Source organism: Cupressus sempervirens, chromosome 2, assembly GCF_028749045.1.
Source record: "Cupressus sempervirens isolate cs-2001-9-10 chromosome 2, ASM2874904v1, whole genome shotgun sequence".
Taxonomy (NCBI): Eukaryota; Viridiplantae; Streptophyta; class Pinopsida; order Cupressales; family Cupressaceae; genus Cupressus; species Cupressus sempervirens.
Genome location: NC_143119.1, coordinates 529,585,345 through 529,608,610, shown reverse-complemented (window position 1 = coordinate 529,608,610; position 23,266 = coordinate 529,585,345).

The window sequence follows — 23,266 nt, the reverse complement described above, 5'->3', positions numbered from 1 at the left end:
CTTTATTCAAGTTCACATTTTTATCTTTTAATTAATTTTATTTTTAATTCATGCATAATTCATGCGAACTATAATCTTTATGATAATTAAATATCTTTTCACTTTTAATTTCATTTTTAGAAACTTAATTGATAAAATATTTATTAACTTAAATAACAATAATATTTAGCATTTATTTAAAAATGCACTCTAAATATATTATTATTAAATTAAATAAATATAATCACGTTCTAAATTTAAACTTTAACTTTTATCTCCAATATTTAATTCTCTCTTATTTAATTAATTCATTCATGCACAACTAATTTCCTTTTTAAATAAGATATTCTTTTATTAATCCTTCATGCACTTTAAGTGAATTGTTAAATTACTTTATTTAACTTTCCACTTTGACTTTGCTTTTAAAGTTAATTTATAATTTTAATCTCATGCGCACTTAATAAAATATCTTAATCAAGTTCACATATTTTATCTTTTAAATTAATCTTTTATATTTAAAACTCATTCATGCGAACTTAAATCTTTTCCATAAATTAATATCTTTTTCCTTTTTAATATATTTTGAACGTTTAATTTGATAAATATTTATTAACTTAAATAACAATAATATTTAGCATTTATTTAAAAATGAACTCTAAATATATATTATTATTAAATTAAATAAATATTATCATGTTCTAAATTTAATCTTAAAACTTTTATCTTCCAATTCAATTCTTTATATTTACTTAATTTCTCAATTAATTAAATATAATTAAATATTCAAAAAGTCATAATAATTCTTCATTAAATTAAATTATTAATTTAATCTATTAATTAGACTTAATTAATAGAAAATACATCAAAGACTCACAAAACAACATACGCATAAAATACTCACGGGTTTAAAAAGGGTAGACAGTCTGTTACGAGTCCTCCTTGCAGGACAAGTATTATAGGCTTATGGCTAGGATTGGACCTGATCATTATCTTCCCATTCTCACCATTTGAGTATTTGTAATAGGGCACACTCATCCTGGCAATTCAGGGAAGTCGATGCCCGGTACTTGCATCCTGCATAAAAGATGAGCATGTACATGTATATAATATATCTAAACTAAACAGACAATGGCGGGGAGTGGTTCATCATGTAGATCTCGACTAGCAGTAGACTATGACTCCCTCCCTTAACCACATCAAACACGTCAGACAGAAAGATAAAATAAACACGCGCACCATACACATGCAAGTATGGGGTAAGTATCGTAAAAATCATAAGTCTAATATCAAATGCGTACATATAATAATGCATCTCTATCAATACAACATAATCATCATTAAAGACATCATGTTAACATTTTTATGAAAGAAACCACATTTACTAACTAGGATCATCAAAATACCATTAACAACACATGAATGAAATCAACTAAGCAATAATAACCGATGCATTTGTAATTCAAGACATGAAATAATATCATAATATTGTAAATCCAATATCTCTAAACTAATCAATGCATAAAATCAACCTAAAAGAATTTGACAATGATAACAGAAATGCGAACTAGGGGCAGGCACTACAAGTGGATTTGTTTGTATATATGTGATTCAAATTATAATCATTACGAATCTCTTCCCATGTACATATTGATTTTATCACACACAAATACACAATTTCTCTTACACGCCTCAAATATGCATTTGAGTTGCTTAATAGTTGACGTATGTCGGGTACTATTTATAAAACCTACAATATTCCTTATTGCTTTTGTTATTTTTTTAATGTATATAGATACTCTTTGTTCATTATATTTTTATTGTATATATATTTTTTAGAGTGCATACCTACACATACTTTTTTGTATATCGAATAATCTACATTTAATTACTGTAATCATAACAAGGTCTGACATACTGCATTGATTCAAAAACTTTATTCTAAGATAATTTTATGCTATCCATGGAAAATAGGCCTAAACCATGTAAAGATGATAGTGCTATGTGATATATCCTTTCTCTAACACAAAAATTAGTGTTTATTGGAGGAAGTTCCTTGGGGATGCATTATTTATTTAGATGTTGGTACCTAAAGAGAACCTTGAAATTTCCTTTGGTCTTATCATCATAAGAACATGATCAACCTTAATAAAGGGAATATTTCATGCATTTATCATATTTCTTTCTGATCTTTTGACCTCTAGTTGATCTCCCTAACAAAGACCTACTAAACGTCTCACTTTCTTCTTCTGTTCCTATATTTCCCTCGCTCAAGGAAGACACTATTAATCCCAATTGATGATGTAACTAATAATTCTATGAATGTATGTGAAATATTCATATCATTTGATATGTTATCATTCATGTCACAGTCTTAGTTGGATAAACATTATGCTTATTCAATAGAGTTTCATATCATTTTATTGATGAAGAGGATTTGAAGAAAGCATGTTGATGATAAAGTTGATAAGTATGGTATTCAATGGGTATTGAATAAGTTGGATAGTGATAATATAATTTTGGTTTGATTATTTGAAAATCATGTAATTATGCAAGGTAATGATGAAGTTATGTATTCACTAAGCTATACAAGCTACACCAAGTGACAAGGTAAAAGAAGTGAAATATTTCTCGAGCTACACAGTGTTAATCGAGTAAGTTTAGTGTTGAACAGATGATGTATTGCTCAAGTGAAATGTTATGTTCATCAAGTATGAGCTAGAAGAAAGAGTAAAGAAAGATAGAATTTTTGGCTAACTTATGATGAAAATAAAGAATGTTCAAGAATTTCGAAGGCATGAGTCAAAGTTTGTTTTAAGATCTACAACTAAAAAAATAAAATAAATATTTGATGATAGAGATTGAAACAAGATAAGGATGAGAACTAAGTTTTATGAAAGTTCTATTTTCTAAGTGACTAAATGAAACAAATCTAGGATTGATGATTGTGGTTAAGAGATAAAAGATGGAAGAATATGGAAGCAAAGAGATACTATTAAAGGAGATGATTGAGAAAGTTTTTGGTTTCTGATCATTGGTGGAATTGTTGGAGAAAGAAGATCAAAATGCAAAGTTGTTAAAGTTAAAGGAGGCAAGGAGAACTGAGAAGAGTAGAAGGTAGATCAAGAAAATTTAAGTGCAAAGTGAAAGAGTAAAGGAGTGAATTAATCAAAAGAAAAATATTTTAAGGAGACTAAGAAGGATAAATATTTGAACAAGCAAGGTAGTGTTAAACCTAACAGATCATTTGAACTTTTACTTTCTTACCATTGTAGCAGAAAAATATCTTAACCAAGTGGAGCCAATAACTCTATGAAATCCTATATGGTAATGATACTTCTTATCCATTTTCAAAATCAATCAAACCATGGTAGAGAAAATTGAGAGAATACAAAGGAATTTCCTTTGGTTAGGGACAAAAGAGAAAAATAAATTGAATTTAGTAAATTGGGAGGAGGTGTACAAGCCAAAGATTAAGGGAGGGTTGGGGGTAAGAAGGCTTCAGGATCTTAACAAAGCTCTCCTTATGAAAATTGGATGGAGACTGGCTGAAGAGAATATGGATTGGGGCAATATCATGAAAGCTAAGTATTTGTTTAATACCTCCTTTGAGTGGGATCTATTTAGTAACGACCTCCTAAGAGGTTCAAAAATATGGCAGAATGTTATTAGGAATAGGGGTTTATTAAGAGAAGGTTAAGGTGGATTGTGGGTAATGTTTTCAATATTAGATTTTGGTAAGATAGGTGGATGGGTGGGAAACCACTGGTCTTCAGTAAATTTAGAAGATTGATGGAATTACTTAAAGAAGATGTGGGGGGAAAAGTCAGAGACTATATTGATTAGGGGAGGAGGTGGAAGAAGCTTTACAAGGAAGACTACTCCCAGGAGGATATTCTTCTCATCAAGGACCTGGAAGAGTTGATAAAGGAACATAGACTCCCTTTGCTACCTCAGGAGGACACTATGGTTTGAGACTTAACTCTAGTTGGAAACTTCTCGGTCAAATCTACATACACACTCCTGTTTATTAAGGACACCTACCCAACATTGTGGTAGAAGGTATGGATTACTGACCTTATTCCTAAAATTAATTTCTTTTGGTGGACAGTTCAACATGGAAAAATCTTGACTTTGGACAACTTGAAAAGAAGGGGTTTTTATATTACACATCGCTATTGTCTTTGTAAAGAAAAGGAAGAAAGTATCTGCCACCTTTTCTTAGAATGCCAGTATGCTTTAGGGATTTGGGCTAAGGTCTGGGAAAGATTTGGCTCAGAATGGGTTATGAAAGATAATCTAGGATAGTTTGTGGAGAATTGGTGCTGCCCCTTTTATCACCCTAGATTAGTTTTTCTATGGAAAATTGTTCCTCCATATGTTTGCTGGCACATATGGAAAGAAAGAAATAATAGATTATTTAGGGAGGAGAGTAAACTGAAGGAAGTGGTTTTTGGAATTATGGACAAGTTGTTGAAGGAAAATTTAAGAGTGGCTATTTATGTAAAATTCCAAAGGAAGAACCAGTTAGACATGAAGGCCTAGTTGCTAAAAAATGGGGTTGTCATGAGGATTTCTACCTATTTGATAACTCAAAGATGATGATGAGACAACAGACAAGATGGAGATCCCCCACCCTAACATAGTATAAACTAAACTTCAATGGTGCTGCTAGTGGAGGATTAGGAGTGGCAAGAGGTGTACTGCGGGATAGGAATGGTGATGTGCTACTAGTATATATTGGAAAGGTGGGAATTGGAAGCAATAACTTGGTTGAGGCCATGGTGTTGTTATGGGGACTTCAGCTGGCTAGGAAAATGCAAATTAAGGAGCTAAAAATTGAGGGGGACTCCAAATTAATCATTGACTTGGTTAAGGGAGTGGCTAGACCAGGTTGGAATATTTGAAATACCATTATGCATATCAAGCAAGTCTTGAACGGAATGGAAAGTGTCCACCTGCAGTACATTTATAGGTAAGGCAAAAAGGTGGCAGATGCAACAACAACCATGGGGTTCAATGCAATGGCACTCATGTGCTAGAGGAATTGGGTTGATCTCAATGAAGATATTAAGTCGTTGATAATTAAGGAAAGAGGTGGGAATAGTATATGATGTCGACTATAAATTCTAAAAGTAGGGCCAAATTTGGCAACATGGTAATTATGTTCGCTAAATTTAACAGTGGCTTTTTGGAAATAATGGAAAGACGTGGCTATAAAAATGGTAATAGGAGTGATTACAAATGAAGAAAGATGCCATTTCATAATTATGGTAACCCATCGTGAGTTTTAAATTACTTCCCAATTGGAAGTACAAAAGATATCATTAATCAAGTTGTCAAAAAACATCGGGGGTGAAAATTATGATTTTATACATTCACGAATCCCATCATAATCTCACATGGGATTTGGGAGTGCATCAAGCATGAGTCTGCAAATTATATTTTGTTGTTAAAGGGTTTAAGGCGAAGAGTAGTTGCAGAAAAATTACAATTGAGAAAGTTTAGATGCGTATTATTGAAGAAGGAGAACCAAAAATTGGTGAAATTGAGATGGGAGGGGACTTGAATAGGTTGGAACCCACAAAAATTAAGAATTTTAAAGATAGGATGGCCACCTAGTTTCTTCTGAAGGAAGGGGTTTTTTTGCCTTACATGCAGTCGATGGCGGGGTACGACAAGAACTATGCGCTCCAGTTTGTTAATGGTTGGAATGATAGAAAGGTCACCATCAATGGAATCACATTCCAAGTCACTAAGTAAGTGATTGCCATGGTGACTAGCCTCTTAATGAAGGGGAAAAAATGGAGAAAGGTAACCAAAGTAACTGATGAGGCCAGTATGAATAGCTTCTTTGCGGATGATGAGGAGCCAATTCATTACAAAGGAGGGTTTTAAACAGACAAGTTGCCCACCCCATGGGATGATGTGTGCCTGGTCCTTATGAGGTATTTGACACTGGAGGGTAGGTTTAGTGTCTTCTATCACTATCATTTCCCTTTGCTAAATCATTTTAGGAATAGGGATTTCATTTCTATCCCTTTTTACCTCCTGCATTCTCTTGAGGATATGGTAGATGATGTTAGAGAAAAAAGGAGTAAAGGTTTAAATTTTACCATAATTCATCAAGGTTTTAATTTCTACCTCTATTAGTTTCACTTTACCCTATGCCCCTCGAGGGTGATGGTGGTTGATAACCAACGCCATCGCTAGAATTCACCCCCAAGCTCTAGTGCGGGCACCAAAATCCACACCCCCCAACCCTCCACTGGTAGGGAAATCAAGAAAAAGAAAAAAACTTGATATAATAGTGGAACAAAAAGGAAACAAGAAGTTAAAAATTTAAAAACCGGTTGAGCTTGATGGAGGGGTTTTGGAGGAGGAAATAGGGGGTAAGGCTAGGAGGAGATCTGGTAGGCTTGCACAATCTCAGGCTAGGTGCAAACAAAAATCCATCAGAGTACCAGTTGAGGAGGTTGAGGAAGATAGTTCATAAAATAATAATGAAGGGAGGGAGGAGGAAGATATTTCCAACTCCAAGAATGAGGATGGCACAAATGAGGGGGAGAAAAGTTTTAACTCGGGGGACAACTCGATGGATAATGCCTAGACCCAAGCATCTGCTGGTAATGCTGTGAATACAGAGATCACCCATGTGACTGCTAGCTTCTCCCTTAAGCCCATTACCTTTTGTGAAGAGATCAATAGAATGGACACCTCCTCCATAGCTATTTACTCCCTTGTTAAAGATAATTATAAGGTTTCCTCTAACCCAAGGATTTTGCAGGAGGATTTCCAGGAGCAGAATGCTAAGGAGGAAGCTATAAAGGTGGAAGTGAAGACTAAAGAAGGGACTGAGAGGCTGCAAGAACAATATACCAAATTGGAAAGGAGAGTTAAAACTTTGGAGGAAGGGTTTTTTACCTTCTCCAAATATGGCCTCAAAGTTACACATGCTACTACCACCACCCTCCAGTTGCTAGCACAAGAAAAGGAGGACACGGGTATGGACATGGAAGACCACAAATTTCTCTTCAAGTTCCTTGCGGATGACTGGGCATGGATCCTGCTGGATGTGAAGGGGAAGGGGAAAAAAGAAAATTAAGTTGTTTAAGTTTAGTAGGATCCTTGTATCCAAGACTTTTTATGTTTTATTGTTGGCTAAGGTTTTGCTAGTTTACAACTGTTATTAGGACTTGGGTTGGCCGATGTTGCCAATTTTGGTTATGATAAACTTTCATAGTTTTCTAGTTTTCTCTAGTTGGTTTTAGCTTAGTTTTTCTATTTCTCTATTGGTTCTTGCAAACTATTGTTTCTTGATGTTCAGTTAGTCTTTTGTTTGCTAGTGGTTCTGCTGCTAATGCACTAGTTACCAACTTTTTGCTTGTATGGGCCGACCCCCTTGTTTTGGTTGCTTTTAATTTCAAAAACATTGATTAGTTGTGTTTAAAAGTTATTTAAAGCATGCCACTCTTTAGAAAGGATCAAGGAGTGAACAAGGTCTAGATGATCTTTTGGTGTAAATTCTCTAACCATATTACATTAACAATGTGTATGTAAACCTTTGACAAGTTTGTCTACTATAAGAGATACTTTAGAAGAGTGAAATTTTTGGGTTGTTGGTCCCAATTAGTTTTTCCCTTTATAGGATTTCCAATTTAAAAATCATGGTGTCAATTGTGTGAATTCTTGTATGTTGCTAGTTAATTATCATGATATCTACTTATTACTTTAACTCAATAAAAACTAGGTAAAAGATAAGGTTAATTTCTGATACTTGGTAAAGTAATGAATAACAAGATAATCATTTAAAGTAAATTGATTATAAGTGTTAATTATGAAGTTCAATGAGATCACTAAATTATTGATTGGTACTAAAGTGTTTGAAGGGATTGTAGGATAGATGGAAATAACTTATTCACTCCCCCTCTCAGTTACCTAAGAATATGTATCAGAGCATGATTATTGGAGAAAGAAGTTTAAAGGAACTTGAGCTAAAGATTTGAAGATGTATAAGAAAGAGGTACCAAAGTTGAACAAGGAGAATTTCTCCTCATAGAAAGATAGATTGAGATTACATGATTCTATCTAGAATTGGAGATAATATTACACACTAGTTGGACAATGAATACACCACACCTACCACTACTATGACTGTGGAACAAATGACTTTTTTGATTTTGATTTGACAAAATTTTAAACTCTTACAAAATCAAAAAACCTAGGAATTAGCTAAAGACTATACTGGTCATTCTGAGAAGCAAAATAAAAGGACCAACTAATAAGACTTTGATGTCTTCTCCACTTTGAATTCTACAAGATTTAGGTGGGTATACCTAGGAATTCCCTTATTACTTCTTAAAAACTCAAAACTCAACATGAATTCCAAAATAATAAATGATTTAGCCCTAATTATTCTAATTCTATGACAAAAAAAGAGATGATAAATGAATACTTTATCAGACCTTAAAACTCCAAGAATCAAGCACCAAGCACAAGCTAGCATTTCAAAAATTCAATACTAAACATTAAAGACTGATTTATATAAATTTTTGCACCATATAAAATATCCCAACTAGATCAACTTCAAGGATGACTAGTGCCTTATTTATTGGGCTATAGACTTACATGAATTAGACATCTACTTTTGGATCTTATCTTAACACTTTATGAAAAGATAATCAATACTCATTTCCAGATCTCATACTTATCATAATCTTTAAAGAAACCATAAAGTTCTTCCAATTTACACTAAGAATTTACATAACCCATTAGATTATTAGAAAAATAAAATTTAAATATAATTCAAAATGAATTACAAGTAAAATTTAATAAAATTTTCCATTAAATTTTAGAGAACAAAATGGAGATTAAAGGAAGAGACAAGATCTAGGATGAACAACTAGCTTTCAACATTTTGTATTAATTTATTTGAAATTATATACAATTCTATGACCATACCTATTAGAAAATAACTCTATTAGACAATTCACTATTGACTTTCTATTCAAAATTTGGAACAAAATTACATAGTGTACATGGACTGACTCAAAACATGAACAAAACTTAGTTTAGCCTAATGAATCTCAGACACTCACTCCACATCTTGGAAATCCTTTTATAGAAAAAACATTGCAACAAGCTTAAGATGGGAGGACACATGTTCAAAATTAAGTTACCAAAATTTTTCATATGAGACAAAATAGTTACAAAAATAATATTGGAGATAGCCAAAATTTGAACAACTGTTAATTTTGATGTTCAGGATCAACTCTGTAATTTGGAATGAGAGCACACCCACATTAGGTAAACTACAAAGATAAGGTGTCTCTATCAAATAGTTGTTGTCCCTCTTGATATTCTTTGACTTTTCTCAACATGTTTAGTTGCTATCTCTAGATGGAACAAAATGAATAATGCCTCACTACACTAATATTATGCTCCTTGCAATGTGATGTAGCTACTATGGATACCCTGAGAAGCCAATTTGAGAACACTTATTTTGTGTAAGAGAATGTTCTCCATATTTCTATTCTCTATTTTATTTCTAGCTTCTAGCTCATCTACCTCCATTGGCTGATCTGTACGCATATTTGTTGTATCAACTTTAGTTTGGGTCTCTTGATCCTTGACCTCTGTAACAAGCCTAGGTACATTTCTCAAATTTTGTATCTCATCCTTGAGGGTAGCCACTCTTTTTAGTAGTACATATGTTATTTTGACTTCTTCCTCATACTTTTTCCTTGTTCTAATGGATATGTTGTATGTTTGATACAATTTTTCTTCAAGCACATCCATTTGGCTCTCCCCATTAGTGATGCAGTGTTCATCACATTATGAATCTGGTCACTTGAAGTTGTTGTGACATTCCAAAATATCACATTTCCTTTGGGAGAGTCCCTTACTTCCATCATAATGAGCTTATTAGATTTAGGAGCCATGGTCCACACTGCCATAGTCTTAGAATCCACATTGAATCTAGATCCCTGCAACTCTTTTGCAATATTTGTCTCCTCAAATGAGATAGATTTATCTTGCCTTCTAATCTAGTCAAGAATGAAGGATGAGTTGAGCTCCCATCTAGGGAAGAGAAACACCTCACTTCTCTATACTAGCTCTTTGGCTTCATCCATAGTGAGGGTCTCACTGCTTAGGTCACACTCTTGCAACTTTTGCACTAGTTCAACAATTTTCTCTTGGGAGTCTCCTAGCTACATTTGAAGAGTAAGGTCATTTTGTTTAATCTTAAAAAGGAATAATTTGAATTCCTTAGAATTCATTAAGTCATCATTCTTCATAAATTCTTGAGCTTGGATAATTCTCTCATCCAACATTCTTGTTTAAAGCTTAAGTTTTTTAGGGATTCTTTCATTTTGGCCTACTTTCCTTGATAGGAAGTTATGCCTAATGTCATCAAAATATTTTGTTCCCCTTGGTAGGATTTGCAGTTTCTTCTCCTTTCCTTATCTATTATTTATATCATTTTTCTTCTTTCTACCTCCTTGGGCCCATGATGAGCTATTTGGTTGATCATCTTCAACATCAATCTCTATCTCATCATCATGTTGTGGAGATTTGGGCTCTACTCTATCTCTTATTTCGGGAGGGACTTGAGACATTATGCTATCAAAATTTTCTAGGTATTTATTATAACTTTCAAGATACCTCTCCTCATGATAAAAACTTTTAAAAGAGGGATATGTTTTTTTCATCTCCTATTCTACCCTTATGAGCTCTCTCCACTTCGGGGTCCTATTTCTACAATCCTCTATCTCTAGGCAGTTCATTATCACATCCTCCTCCCAATAGGGTTTGCTACTTGGTAGGGTGTATCTCCTCATCTACTTCAAGGCATGCCTAACCAAGTAATTAGGATCATAAGTCCTAGCAGGAGCAGTGGGCAGTAGGAATTCACTCATTAATGCATCTATTTCTTCTGTAGCATCCTTCCTTATGACAAAAGCTCCTATTTTGACATTTCTAAGAATAAAGGAGCATTTTTTTATTATAGGCCTAGGTGTTCCCTTTTCATCATTATTAGTTTCCAAAATAATTCTATTATCCCCCATCTTTTTGGAATATACCTAGGCAAAATATGAGGGGGTTGGGGGCATCCATAAACCCTTATTAAAGAAATTTTTGTTGAAATTATTTAGAATAATAGAAGGGGGTGGGGGGGTGAATCAATTATCCAAATTTCAGATGTGCAAATAAAACTTTTCAATGTCTAGTAGACCCATATCCATAAAACCTTATCATGCATGCATCCATTAGGTCATACAATACTTAAATTTTTTAGGTTACTGTCCTAGGTAAAAACAACTTTTCAAAAATGTAAACATGAAACAACATAAGAACATTCACACAATTTGACACAAGAATTTTACATGGAAACCTAATTTGGAAAAAACTAGCAGTAACATGCTACAAATTCTCACTCTTTTGAAATGATGCCTTGTGAAAGGCCAACCCTATTAAAGGTTATAATACACACTATTAAATGTGACTTGGTTAAAGGATTTTAATCACCCTATTAGGAGTGAGCTTTGTTAGAGGACTTTAGGCCATTCCATTAGAATGTCACCCAATAAAAGGATTTACAAATGACTATTAGGTCAACCTTAATCCAAAGGATTTCCCCTAGAATGATACAATGATTAGAATGTAATAGCAAGGCTTGATTTGATAACAAATTACAACTCACTTGTAGATTATAGATCTCTATTTTAGTCCTCCATTCTACTTAGCATTCATACTCTTCAGCTCTGATAGCTTGTTCACCCTTCAAGCATTCATACTCTTAAGCCTTCTTAATTTGCATGCATATTACAATCACTTCTATTCGACCACTAAATGAAACAATACCCTAGACTCCTTGTCTTATGTTCTTGCTCATCATAACCTTTGCTTCTAATTAGCTATATTTATAAATAGAGAATTAAGATATTTTGTCACTTAACCATAATCGTCCATTTTGGGGTTAGGTAGGATTAGGTAGGATAGAATGAATCTACCCAATTTTCTATTTGGTTCCTTTGAAACTTCTTCTACAATCTTTCTTGAATCCACCTCAAAATGGTTTACCTTGAATTCTATACCACCAACTCATCATATTTATCTTCCACACTCTTCACACAATTCAAGAAAACAAAATAGTTGGCTCTGATTCATCAAATCTTTGATTTAACATTGTTTGTTTGTTGTTACTCAACATCTAGACTATTCTATTACTTAGACAACACTAGTTCACTTGGAAAACACTAAAGTTTACTGATGCTCAGCACAAGATGAACTTTACTTGACATATAATAACAATCACTTAGCTTGCATTGTTATTCATCTTTGCTCAAAACCTCTTATTTTTCACTTGGCTTCCACTGATTTATTCTAGGCTTGCACTAACTACTTGGAAAGGCTTGGAAAATACTTTTCTTACTTGATCTTCTTCCAATTTTAACTTGACTAATATTTCATTTTAGATTTTAAGTAGATAAACAATATACTATAGTATCAATCTCTTACTCAGTCTTAATGCTTCTTTTATATACCAAATAACTCAACCTTTCTCTAGGTGCTATTGTTATCTCCTCTTTTCAAATCCTCTTCATCAATAAACTAAATTATAGCTCTCAGACCAAAAAGAAGTTTTCTCACCAACAGGTAGTAGGTTTGATATCATTGAAAAAATAATGATTGTTCCGTTTTAGGTTCTTCTCTTCAAAACAATCTTATATTGACAAAATTGTTGACAAAATTGTCAAAAAGGAAAAGGCTCACCCAATCATGACCCAAACTTCTATCTCCATTAGGGTATATAGAGGGTTTGATTAGCACCCTAACCCTCCTAGGAACCCTCTCTAGTATATCAACAAGCTTTTTTGAAGTTGGAAAAATAAAATCATTATAGAAAGCAACATAATTGGAGTAAGGGTAAAACCCTTGCCATAACCTTGTCCACAATTGCACCAATAAGTTTTCTCTATCCTCCTCAATCCCTTCAATAAAACTAGGACTAATGTGCCCTATATTCTTGTAGAATATGATGTGCATCAACAATGAATAATGGTGGAATTTGAAATTCTCCATCTCTCCTTTTTAAGAAATAGTGATTTCATTGTGCATCACGTTGATTATATGTGTTACAAAATCATACCCTATATTATGGTGCAAGTGTTGAATGTCTAGGGCTATAATATATATGTTTCTAGGAGCATTCATCATACCATCTAGTCCAATCAGCTTAACCACTCCAAACACTATATACTAGAAGTATTTACTAAAAAATTCTAGAGGCATGAAGTCTCCTATCTTTTTGGGAGCTCACCCTTTTCTTTCTTGGATTTAGGGATATGTCTTCACATAACCATTCCAGTGAAGAAATTCTTCTAATTATTGAATATCTCATTCATCTTGTCTATCTTAATGGGCTTTATCATTGGTCCTCCAAGGTTAAAGACTTCAATGCAGGTTTCTCTATCAAATGTGCACAACAAACTCTCCTTCCTGTGGAATCCATGATTTGTAGGATTTTAGGACTTTATTAGGGCCTTCACCAAATCCACATCAAGAATTACCTTTGACATGATTAAATTTGGAAAATTTCTATTCCAAGGGTTGCAGATAGGCAATTGTTCATACCTATTATTGTAGAAATATTATAACAACTCATTTACATTATTCTCCAGTACAATTACATCTCTATAAAAGCTATGTGTTATCTTTGAAAATATGGGAATTCACTGCTTGAGCATGGGATGATCTTGGTAGAAATTAAACCCACTCTTCTATAAAGAGGTTGGCTAGCTTTATTTTTTATTATTCAACACCTTGAGCAACTTGTTCCATGTTGACTTGAGCTATCAACTTACCCTCTTCATGCACCATCTTTTGTGATTTGAACTTCTTCAAACACTTCTTGTGCAACTTAATTCTCTGAAATCAACTTGGTGCTCAATTCTTTTTTGGCTATTCTTTTTGATGATGCAACCATGCGATCAAAGAACTCTTCAAAGATTGTACACCTTTTTGCTAGTTCATAGTCTTTTATTTAACTATCACTTTTAAACATGTGATTTATTGATCAAAAAGTTCTCCAAGTCATGATCTCACTTTACTCCATGTCTTCTGACTATGCGACTGTGTGATTAAAAAATTCTTGACAAGCTCTTAATCATGTTACCTAGTTACAACTTATACTTTTTGTTACCTTTTGGGCCCAACAACCACACGATCAAGCACTTTGGTTATATGTATTGACAGGTTTACATGATCATGACTATCTCATAACATTGCACCTTTAAGAATCTCACCATGCAATCATAGCTAGTTAGTGAGTTGCTCCATAATCTTTATGTTATAACAAGAAAGTCTTCTTGGATACCTCCTCATGTCAGATCTTTGAATTGTTATGAGGGTGTTGACTAAGAGATAATCCCTTTTCACATGACCATTTCTTGAAAATCTAACCTCATATTTAACCTTGTGACCATGTGAAAGCTTCTCTCTTGATTGTGTCACACCTTCACTATCTAAAAATACCTTTTGCAATAAACCACTGCGACCAAGTGAATATTGAACTTTTAATTGTTTTCCATAGTCACATCATAAAATATTAAGAGCTTAATCTTGTAACGACCATGTGATCACCTTGGTTGCATGGTCACACCTTAAATTTTTTTTGAAGTCTTTTGAGAGCACATAACATATTTTAAAACAAGGAGGGTTTCTAATGAAAATAAGCATATAAATTATGAAACAAGGCCTTTTCTAGGGTAAACTTTGCACATGAAAATTGTAAACCCTAATTGCACAAAAATGAACATTATATTTTCAAAACATATTCTTAGGATTAAAATAAGGTGAAAATATAGGCCAACATGAATGGTAAATGAAATCATAATAGCCTGATGATTGATATTGCATCTACCCTTAATGACATTGAGTTTGATGACATCAAGAACTGCACTAATGCTAAACATATGTGGGGCAATTTTTCACTGGTACAAAGTGGATATCCAAATATGCTGAGAGCTAAAGTAGAAAGTTTGAGAGATAAATATGATGACATGAGAATGAAATAAGGTGAGAATGTCGCATATAATGTGAACCGAATCAAAGAGGTTGTGAGTGCAACCAAAGATATTGGAGGTATTATGAGTAAAAATAAAATTGTAAGTAAAGTTATAAATAACTCTCTTGTCTATCTATGCTATAACATTTTCTTCAATTCAAGAAATTTGGTAATGTTTTAACACTTGATGGTTTAGTTGGTTAGTTGACTACGTTTGAATTGAGAAATTATGATAATAGTATGGTTATGCATGGAAGTTCTTTTAAGTCTTCACTAATCATTGGCAATTTAAAGAAAGAGAAGAAAAGTAAAAATGAGAGCGAGTCTGAGTCTGAAGATGATTTGGATGAAATTGAAGCACTTCTTACAAGAATATTAAAAAGAGGTAGAGGTAAATTATCCCTTATTTGTTTTAAGTGCAATGAAGTTGGTCATTTTTATACCAGGTGTTCATAAAAAAAGTAAGAGTGACATAAATGACAAGAAAGATTACAAGTTCAGTAAGAAAAAAGACTATAGAGACAAAGGAAAGAAATCATGCTACATTGTTGAAGATGAGCACACTGAGTCTAGTACTGATGAAGAGAAGGCAATAGTTGAGATGGTTTATCTTGCTATCAAGGAAGATCCCAATGGAAAAAGGTATGAGAGTGAAACTATGCTTATTTCACATGTTAGCAAGAATGATACATGGATTATAGATTGTGGATGCTCACATCACATGATTGGTGACATAAGTAAGTTTTCCAAATTTGAAGAAATTGATGATGGTGGAACTGTTAAGTTAGGTAATGATGTTCCATGCCTAGTGAAAGGTAGAGGATCATTAATGTTAAATGATAAAATTACATGTGATGATTCTTACTAGGTATAATGACTAAAGTATAATCAATTGAGTGTTACTCAGTTGAACAATTTAGGTCACAAGCCAGAGTTTCACAACAAAAAGTTTAAATCTTTGATGATGAAGTATGATTGTAACTGGGATACAAAAAAAGGTAATTTATTTCATGTCGATCCTATTATTGAGACACAATTGTTTTCTAAAGTTGAGGATGTATGGTTGTGGCATAAGAGGTTGTGTCATGTAAATTTTGAGAACATTGTGAAGGTTAGTAGAAAGAAAAGAGTTAGGGTCTTACCAAATTTGAAACAAATTTAAGAATGTTATGAGTAAAGAATGTTGGCTTAGTAAGATGAAAAAGTTAATATTTTCAAGAAAGACCCACACTTCTTATAATATTTTGGAACTAGTGCACACTAATCTATATGGACCAATGGGTATGGAAAATAATTTTGGTGACCAATATTTCATCTTGTTTGTTGATGAGTATTCTAGAATGATAGTTGTCATGTTTATGAGTTGAAATCACATAATTTTGATATGTTCAAATTGTATAAGTGTAGAGTTGAATAAGAAACTACTAAATCATTGAAAAGTTTAAAATATGATAGATGTGGTGAGTTTATGTCTATTGAATTCACTAACTTTTGTGCTAAACATGGTATTAAGAGACAATTATCTAAATCGAGGATACCAAAACAAAATGGAATTGATGAGATAAGAAATCGATCAATTATGGATTGCACAAGGACACTGCTGATTGAAAAAGATGTTGTACATATGTTTTGGAGAGAATCTATCAACACTATTATTTATACTCTCAATTGAGTTCAGTTGAAGAAAGGAATAAACAAGACACCCTATGAACTCTAGTATGGTCATACACCTAATGTAAGTTATTTTAAGATATTTATAAGTGTTACATTCATAAGGATGTAAGGAATGGTAATTTTTCTTCAAAAGGAGATAAGGATATATTTATTGGCTATTCATCTATGAGAAAATCTTATAAATATTTAGAAAAAGCTACTAACACAATGATTGGAATTGTAAATATAAGGATTGATAGGTTTGCAAACAAGAATGATGTGGAAAGCAATAAGGAACTTGAAGATTACAACAATTTTGTGTATATGTATGGAGATGTACTTGATACACTACTTGAGTTACAACAAAGAGCTACCAAGTAACACCATGACTTACCTGATCAATAGATAGTACAACTTCAGTAGGAAGTTAAACCTCAACCAAATGTGTGTAATATTGAGAATCAAAGAGCTAAACCTGTGTTGGCCAAGTATGTGAGAAAAATCATTTCCCTAAATAAATCATTGGAGATAAAAGTGCTAAAGTGTTGACAATAATTAAGTTAAGAGATAGTACTTGTTTGATAGCGAATTTTGAACCAAGAATAATTAATTCTTTATTTGATAATGAAGATTAGATAAATTATATGAATGAAGGGATTGATCAAATAGAGAAAATCAACCCATGGACAATAGTACCAAGACCTACATACAATAATGTGATAGGAACAAAGTTAGTTTTTAGAAATAGGTTGAATGAAAATAGAGAAGTGATGAGAAACAAGGTAAGACTAGTTTGCAAAGGTTATGCACAAGAAGAATGAATTGATTATGGTGAGACTTTTGTACCTATAAAAATATTGGAAGGTGTAAGAACATTGTTGGCCTATGCTACTTAGAGGAAGTTCAAAGTATATTAAATGGATCTCAAATATGCATTTCTGATTGGAATACTTGAAGAGCAAGTCTACATTGAACAACCAAAAGGATTCATTGAACTTGACAAGAAGATTTTGGTTTACAAGTTGAACAAGACACTAAATGGACTAAAATAGAAATTAAGAGCATGGTATGAAAGGCTAAACTCTTATTTGATTAAGACTGGACTTTCTAGAACAAGTGTGAACAATAATATGTATTTTAAATGTGAATATGAAAGTATGGTGTTGATTGCTAAAATATTTGTGGATGACATTATATTTTGAGAAAATGATGTGTTATATAAGAAATTTTTTGATCATATGAATAAGGCATTTGAGATGTCTATATTTGGTGAGATCAAATTTTTCATTGGCTTACACGTTCATCAAATAAAGAATGGAATATATGTGACTCAATGTAAGTATGCAAAGGAAATCTTGAAGACATTTGGAATGGATGAATCAAGACTAGTCAGTACACCTATGGTGATGAGAGTAACATTATTAGAGGATACTATTGCAGAGGTAGATAAAACACAATATAGATCAATGATTCATAAATTATAGTATGTTGTGCATCATAGACTAGATATTACACATACTATTGGAATTTTTGCAAGGTTTTCCTTTAATCTAAAGGAAATACACATGAATTTTGTCTAGAGGATATTTAGTTATCTAAAAGGAATTGAAGATTTGAGACTATGGTATAAACAATATGGTGACTTTACTCTTAAAGTATGTAATGATTTTGATTGGGCTCGTAATGTTGATGATAGAAAAAAGAACAAGTTTTGGAGAATTGTTTTTAGGATAAATATTGATAACATGGTTAAGAAAGAAATAGAGATGTATTTCATAATCTACTGCTAAATTTGAGTATGTTTCTATTGTAATCAATTGTTCAAATAATGTTTGGATTAATAAATTATTGGAAGGAATGCAAGAATAGATAGCTGAGCCTATTAATATTTATTGTGATAACACTAGTGTGATAAATATATCAAAGTATTTGATGATACATGAAAAGACAAAGCATATATCAATCAAGTATCACTACTTGAGGGTGAAAGTATAAGAGAAACATGTTAGAGTTGAATATGTGAAGTCTAAGGAAAAAATTGCATACATATTTACTAAGCCACTACCTAAGGATGCTTTTTAGTATCTAAGAGGTAAACTAGGGGTCCTTCCATTTTCCAAAATTCACTAAGTAAAGATGTATGTTGCATAAATTCATGGATGAACAAATATATCTTTGCAGAGTTGATGCAAGAGTTTACTCTTTAGGATTTTTTTGAAGTTGTGAGAATGAATATGATGCAATTGATGTAGATGATACATTCAAGATACAAGGATAACTACAAGGTTTTATCAATTTCACATTGGAACATATAGTTACCTGATGTAGGAGCATCTTGGGTTAACAAACAATCTTGCAACAACCAAAAATATTTCTTGTTTTATGTATGAGTTTGTTGTTAATGAAGTAGCCATTGCTTCTTTTGGATTTAGGTTTTGAATAGTTTACATCATGTCAAGGACTTATCCTTGATCCTTGTCCCAAGTGCATACATTATGATATTTCATATTCTCTGAGTTTTGTCCAATGAGGCCTGCTATTTTTGTTCATTCAATTATCATTGGTGACGTGGTGTCTTGTGTAGTTGGGAGCTGATTCCTAACTTCTATGGGGACCTATCCTTAAGTATGTATGCCATCATGTTGTCCTTTTCTTGGGTTTTGGATTAATCATCCAAGACTAGACATATAATGTAATTAAATTCTTGACTAGCCAAATTCTAGCTTAGCTGGTTATATAATAATCTTGGCTAGATGTAGGAAAGTACATGAAGGAGATAGAGATAGAAGATTTTAGATCTAGAGGATAGAAGATGCAAGCTTGGACTCTAAATTGTAATTCTTATTATGTATATGGTCGTAACTTGGAAGGCCTCATAGCTGGGCATGTTTCTATTTTATATCCAAAGTTAAATAATTACACGTATCAAATTACTACATATGGCCTCATGTTCCTTGTTGTGTATTTGAATTTCTTTCATGTCTCAATCTTGTCAAGGGAAGATTAGAGTTTTCTCTTTGAAATACATCGGCCTCACATCAAGTGATATCAAAGAAAAATTCTTTCTTAATGGTTGGATAATGGAGAACCTTGTTAAATTTGGTTGTAGGGTGGTAGATCTAATATGATCTATAAATTGTAGAAGGTTGTGATCTTGCAGGAACTATTCTCGAGATGGTTCATGGTAGAGGAATTGTTGATAATGCTATTATGGGCATGTTGAGGAAGATTGCAATGAAACCTGAAGCTATTGAGATAACATAGAGAAGATATATACATCTTGAAGATATCAATGATGATGAAGAAGCAACACCAAATCCTAATCCTAAACCTGAGATTGAATAGGATGAAGAAAGGATTTTGCAAGCTTTGTTTAGGGTGAATACTGGACTTGTTGTTGAATTTTCTTGCTATGATGGAAGACTTGGGACTAATGTTGTATTGGATGCAATCTCTGAGATGGATAAATATTTTGAGTATGAAGGTACTCATGATAACAAGAAGGTTAAGGTAGCAGTCACAAAGTTGAAGGGTCATGCTTCACTTTGGTGGGATTACTTGCAAACTGAAAGACATGAGAGAGGAAAAGAATATATTAAGACATGGGTAAAAATGATTGGAAAAATGAAGAAAAAGTTCCTCCCTAGTGATTACAAGGTTAAGTTGTTGAGAAAAATACAAAATTTGAGACAAAAGAACATGAGTTTGAAGGAATATACTAAGGAATTCTATAGATTAGATATAAGATCTAGACATGTGAATGATAAAGTTGAGAAAAAGGGGAGGAAATTGAATGGTTTGTTGGCCAATTTCACCCTACTACCAAAATGGAAATATTTCAATTTAAACCCAAGAAACATTCATATATTTTAAATATTCAAATTAGGGCATGCAAAATAAATATTTTATGACCTTGGGTTATACCTTATTTCCTAAAGTAATGCATGCTTTAATTTCTTTGTAGGTCCATGTTTCATCCACCATCAGCTCAAGAAGGATTGACGGTCATCACTTTATCACTGTTAGAAACTGCAATCTCTTTTGTCATAGTGACAAAGAAATGCCATGCCACATGTCTGGGGTGGGGCTTCTTTCTTATAGCTATTGGAGTTATTAGACCAGGGTCCAACTGAAAGTTCCTAATTCATTCTTTCACCATGGGTCTATTTTTACTTGTGGGTTGTAGGTGAGGTTGAAGGTTATCAGACAAGCTAGCGTGGGGCCATGTTTCCTATTGGTCAAAGTACTAACATGATTAATGAACTTTTAGAACCGTAAAATGTGATAAGATCCATGACTTTCACTATGCTCTTAGTAGAGATGCAAGGTAGTTACTTCACACAACATAATGATAGGCCACCACATGAATAGTTGGTCCATAGTTCACAAGAGTTAGCTGCAAACAATTAAAATGAAATACCAGTGGTGATAGTTAGTATTTTTTGACCATGGTGAACATTAAGTTTATTAAAAGGTGGTAGGGATTTTATGAAGAAGTGGTCAAATATGTGAATACTTTACAAGATGGAAAAAAGAAATAACATTATTGGTCCACGTGTCTCATTCCAATCACTTGACCTAGTTGACTGTTGATTTTGTTGATTTTTTGTGCTAGGAAGGAGAAGGATATGGTTTTCTCAAAAGATCTAATATTTTTGGTTGATCCCAACCACCCTAGAGTTATTGTTGTGCTAGAGATGATGCAGAAGCATTCCTTCCACTACCTAATTGTCTATTGTGAGGGTTAGAGCATTAATTAGCACCATTTCTATCACTCCAGGGTTTCTCCCATGTCAAAGTTTCTATGATTTTCATGTCTATGCAAGTGTACCAAATCAGATCTTTTGTTTGGATCACTTTGATTGTTCTCTGAACATTTTATGGTAGTGGTTGTGAAGTAACTTTCAATGAGAAATATCTTAGTTATGATTGAACTATAAAAGAAAAGTTGTAATTTTTTTATTATGGTTGACTTTTCTCTAATTTCTCTGATATTGCTCTGCAAGTTCACTATAAATCCCCTTTTCCTTTGGACCTAATGATATTTTATCTTATTTTCTTTAGCCATTGATGACTGTGCAAGATCTATTTGCCTCTCTTCAATGCTTTGTGGCTATCTGCAATTTGCATGATTGTATCTCTTTTGACCTAGGAGTGATATATAAGTGAAATCTCTGCTTCCTTGTGTTATTCATTTTGGTTGTTTGATCTTCATGTGATTGTCAGATTTAAACAAGTTTAAATCTATATCAGTTCAAGTGTGCATGTATGGGTAGAGATTGGTTTGAACACTCTATTTTGGTGCATCACCTCCTTAGGATAGATTAGGTTAGTGTCTTATGCATTCCTTCTCCATTTTCTTCTCCAAGAGTAGTTAGGTGCATCCTGATAGTAAAGGAAGCCAACCTTCTCTGGAGACTCAACCTCACAGTTCAAGTCCCACAACTTGGAGGTTGTTTCCATGTTTCACAAGGTTGTCCTTAGGTAAGAACTTTGGACAAGGGTGCAAAATTTTGTAACAAATTTTTTTGGCATGCCTAGTGGGACTAATATTCATAAGATTTCAAAGTCTACTAGTGTCAAAAGAGAATAATTTCAAGTTGATGTTGAGGAAACAATGCTGACCTCAGTATTTCAAGCCTTCAAGAGGTTCATTTCCAGAAAGCACTTCATGACTCTACATCATTCACATCTAGTTTCAAACCATAGTTTTTGTGACTCATGCCCAAAGTTGAAACAAGGGCATCTACTAGAGGCTACAAATTTCAATACATAGAGCTTTCATTTTCAAATCCTAGAAGAAGAAAGACTAGAGTATCTTTATCACTAGTTAGGAGTGTAACAGTAACACATACACCTATAAGATCTATCTCCACTCCTCCTATTGTTAGATTTCAACCTAGAATACCATTTTCTCATATCAATAGATCACTTTCTTACATAGATAGAGCTGATGTTTTTGCCACCTTTAATGGTGGAAGTCCTCCCCTATTAGCCCAAAGACATGACATATAATTATCAGCTCTTAAAAATATACCTAAGTTTACTGATGAAACTTCTATTTTCCTCTTAGAATATATTCAAGAGGTGGAAAATGTGTGTAATATACATGGAATATCTAAAGATGATGTAGCAGTTAGGCTTCTAGCCTCATCCTTGAAAGGAAAAGCATTGCAATGGTATAGAGAGTTCCCTCATAACTCTATAATAGATTGGGATGGGTTAGGAGAAGCCCTATGCAAACATTTTGAGGATAAGAGTGACTATCTTTCACTTTTAGAATAGTTGACTACTATAAAAAGAGACCCCATGAATGTATGATTGAATTTAACTACATATTTCAAAAGAAATGGTATAGAATACCTACTTCAGTGAAGCCTACCCCTGGTAATGCATTCTTAGGTTACCTTAGAGACTTTAACATTGATATCACCACTACAATCCAAACCATGGGAGGAGATACATTACTTGATGCATATGAAATTGCATTAAAGGAAGAGAACATTTTGATACAAGGAGGTAAGTTAGCTCTAAGGCCTCCTATGCCTTTCTTCCCTGATATCCCAA